The 4,152-nt window shown below is 50.0% G+C and overlaps 1 non-coding gene across 1 annotated transcript; it reads right to left on the bottom strand.

Annotated features, from left to right (window-relative positions):
- Window positions 1-791: 791 nt before the first annotated feature.
- Window positions 792-898, bottom strand: LOC115841597 (U6 spliceosomal RNA). Its single transcript, XR_004034899.1, has one exon. It is a non-coding gene; the product is annotated as a U6 spliceosomal RNA (small nuclear RNA).
- Between the last annotated feature and the right edge of the window lie 3,254 nt (window positions 899-4,152).

Consider the following 4,152-nt stretch of genomic DNA (forward strand, 5'->3'; position numbering starts at 1 on the left):
TTTTCAGTTCTATTAATAAATAAGACACACACACCCCAAAAGCACCTCAAAACATGTCTGTCAGCAAAACAGAAGAAAAGCAGCATTTCAAACACTGAGTCCTATTGGCCTTTTGAAATTTAACAAAAAGAAAATTTCACCTGAGAACCAAATATGTATATTGTTGGTACAAAATAAATTCATGATCATAATAAAACACTCCCACATCACAGGGATATCCACAAAAACCTCCCAGCAGCAGCTGAGAGACAGAAGACGTACATTTCTTTTTTTTATTGAAGTATAGTTGATTTACAATGTTGTATTAATCTCTGCTGTAGAGCAAGGTGACTCATATATATATTCTTTTTCATATTCTTTTGCATTATGGTTTGCCACAGGATATTGAATATAGTTCCCTGTGCTCTACAGTAGGACCTGTTGTTTATCCATTCCATATATACTAGTTTGCATCTGCTAATCCCCAAATCCCAATCCATCCCACCCCCACCTCTTGGCAACCACAAGTCTGTTCTCTATGTCTGTGAGTCTGTTTCTGTTTTGTAGATACGTTCATTTGTGTCGTATCTTAGATTCCACACATAAGTGATGTTGTATGGTGTTTGTCTTTCCCTTTCTGACTTACTTCACTTAGTATGATCATCTCTAGGTCCATCCGTGTTGCTGCAAATGGCATTATTTCATTCCTTTTAATGGCTGAGCAATAGTCCATTGTGTGTGTATATGTGTGTGTGTGTGTGTGTGTGTGTATACCACATCTTCTTTATCCATTTATCTGTCAATGGACATTTAAAAACATGGAACACTTCCCAAATTTGCATGTCATCCTTGCACAGGGTCCCCGATAATCTTCTCTGTATCATTACAATTTTAGTGTGTGTGCTGCCGAAGTGAGCATGGAAGACACACTTTCAACCGCAGTGTCAGCGTTGATGCTGTCCAGTCCCGACGATGCCTGAAGCACAGCTTTTACGAGAAAATGAATATCTAGGGTTATCATCAAGACAGAAAGTTCTTCATGAGAAAGGATTGTTTAGGGCTAATGACACCTTCCCCCACCTGAATCTGTCCTTTATAAGAAACCTTGCCTTACCCCATCCTCCCAGCTCTCAGCAATAACATTTCAACAAAACGATCTGGGGTCCAGATGAAAATGAACCCCATTGAAAGCCTACGTGGCAAATCCTGGAGGAAACAGGATGGGTTTCTTAGCCAACATGTCCATAGCTAGTGGTTATGAACGTGTGTCTGGGGACCAGACTGGGCTGCATCTTATCACATTCAAGGGTTTTGGCTGTAAACAGCATCTAACTCCGGGTCACAAGCAAAATTCAGGGGAAAGTTGGGCAGCTCAAGGAATAGATGGAGCTGAGAACAGTGTTTGGAAGCAGGACCAGATCCTGGGTGTCTACACAGCAGGACCTCTCAACCTCTCAGCCACTGATAGTTCAGGGCCCATCAGTGGGATGAACGTGCTCCCACCACCTTTTTCCATCTGGAGATGATTCCCCTCAAAATTCAAGTCCCAGAGAAAGTCTGCATGGCTGAGTTTGGGGCATGTGCCTACCCCTTGGCTGGAGCTGGCAGAACACCTTGACAGATGGACACCCCCAGGGCAACACACATCAGGGAGAAGTCCTTTTCCAAGAGGAGATGCGATGTTTTTAACAAGTAGGAATGGATGCTGTGTAGGCAAAATGTCCACAAATGCCCATTGTGCCGAATTGGAGGAACCACTTCCTCTCTCTCCCCAGAGGCCTGCCTGACCCCGGAGCAGACATTCCCAGCCTCTTGGAACCTCTGTGGCCAGGTCCACTATTCTGTCTGCGCCTCACACCTTGTTCCTGCAAGAAGAGGAGGGATTTAGGGAGAGAGGAGTGGGGACAGCTAGAGCCCTCCCGGCCCTGCCCCATCAGGACACGCTTGCAGATGCCCTGATGCAGGCACCCGCGTGCTCTACCTACCCCTGTCCTCCCTGTGGGAAGCTGGCCTGGTCTGGGCTCAGGCACACCTGGGGGCTCCTGAACTCTTTTCTGGGAAGTAGGTTCTGGGCTTTGTGACTTTCAGGATACAGGTGGACAGGCTCCTTTCTGAGACGGGCTGGGGACGTGTTGCCTGGCACACCTGAGCCTTCTCCAAAGCAGGCCTGTAGCAGATGCTGAGGGACACCCTCAGATGTCCCCCCGGCTTCCAGGAGTGTCACCTGCATGGCTCACACTTCACTGTGTCTCCAGGAATGGTCCCCAGCCAAAGCGAGCTTCCTTGCCCAAGGTTTCACTCCCCTCCCAAGGGCAACCTGTATCCAAAGGCCCACGGTGTGGGAAGACAACAGCCAGCCCAGCCCCAGGCCTCAGTTCGGAACACTGTGAAGGGCCGTCCCCTCTTCACAGAACCACGGGGCTGGCCGAGGTCTCTGTTACCATCACATTCCTGCTGCTCCGTTTCCTGCTTGACTCCCTGCCAGCACCCTGACAGCACCTCCCCACCCCAGTGAAGCTCCGCACACACGCCTCCATCTCTGTGTCCTGCTGAGGACAGTCTGGGCGATACTGGACCAAAGAAGCGGACTCTAAAATGGGAGTAGGTAGTTGGACCATCCACCCTCTGGATGGCCATGGACTTCAGGCTGATGATGGGCAACAATGGACAATTCCTGGAACAGTTCAATGTACTCAGATGGTTCAGCCCAAGTGCAATCATGACGCCCTCACAGACGATGGATGGGATAAGATCCCCTTGGAAGGGAGCACCAAGAGGTTCGGGATGGGGCAACATGAGGACTGTGGGCTCAGAGGCTGTGGCCGGGCACTGTCAGAGAGCTGGCAGAACACAGCGAAAGCCTGATGTGGCTCAGTCATCAACTCAAGGCAAAAGTGGATTGGGAGTTTGGGCCTAGCAGATGCAAGCTATTACATAGAGAATGGATCAACGACAAGGGCCTACTGTAGAGCACAGAGAGCTCTATTCAATATCCTGTGATAAAACATAATGGAAAAGAATATATATATGTATAGCTGAATCATTTTGCGGTACACCAGAAACTAACACAACGCTGTAAATCAACTATACTTGAATTTTTTTAAAAAGAGGAAATCAAAGACAAAGGTGAAAGCCATAGGACCTCCTTGGCCGTGTGTAGAGAGACTCATGGAGGGTTGAACCAGCTGAGGCTCCGGCCCAGGAATTAAGTGTAAGGATAACAAACCTGCAGGGGTGTTTGACTCCACCCCCGCAAGCCTGGTATAACAAAGTGAGGGCCCTGATGGGAAAGGACAGAGACTCAAACACTCCAGATGGCGACAGCTGAGTCAATACGCAAATCCTCAACCCTCTGGGTCTATATAAGTAGCCAACTCTTCTCTGATGAATGCATCTCCGCCCCAACCTTGCTTGACGACAGTGCAGAGGCCCCTGCCTTGTAAGAAAACATGCGTCCCCCACCCTTTCCCCAGGACCTACTCCAAACTCACCATCCCGCCAGCAACCTGGGTTTACTTGCAACATAACCCAGCCAGGGAAGGGTTGGGTCGGCCAGGGGAGAGAGGGGCTCTGCCCCACTGGAGCTGCAGGACCCAGCGGACATGCACCAGCCAGAGCTGGGGGAACATGTCGGGGGGCTTGTCCAGAGGAGTGACCATGCCACCTGTGTTCTTGGGAACCATCTGAAGACAATGGTTAGAAATCCTCAGGTGAGAAGCCACAAGCACTGTTGGGAAGCTAGGGGCTGGCTGACCACAGGATGCTGTGGCAGGACCAGGCTCCCTGATAGCAGTGGGAGGAGGGAATCCACAAAGTACAAAGGCCTGGGGGCAGCAGTTCCCCACCAGCAGCCACAAGGATGCGATTACTGTAATGGGAAGCATGACTGGAAGGGCAGCTGGAAGAGCTCACTCCTCAGAGAGCCCTGGACATGGAAACTAGGACAGAGTTCCGAGGAACAAGACAGAGGCAGCCAGTGGGGTATGGCCCCATCTCTACATTCAACCAAAATCAAGGATGGCTGGTGGGGATGCTGAGGGCAATAAGTCCCAACCCCTGCCCACTTTCTGTACCTGAGCCACTTCTCAGGGCTGAAGCCCATGGACTAAAGAAGACGCTGGATTCTCAGGAGGAAGGGCCCTCAGCACCACAGCAAATGCAACTGGTAATGAT

This window comes from Globicephala melas, chromosome 4 (genome assembly GCF_963455315.2).
Source record: "Globicephala melas chromosome 4, mGloMel1.2, whole genome shotgun sequence".
Classification (NCBI taxonomy): Eukaryota; Metazoa; Chordata; class Mammalia; order Artiodactyla; family Delphinidae; genus Globicephala; species Globicephala melas.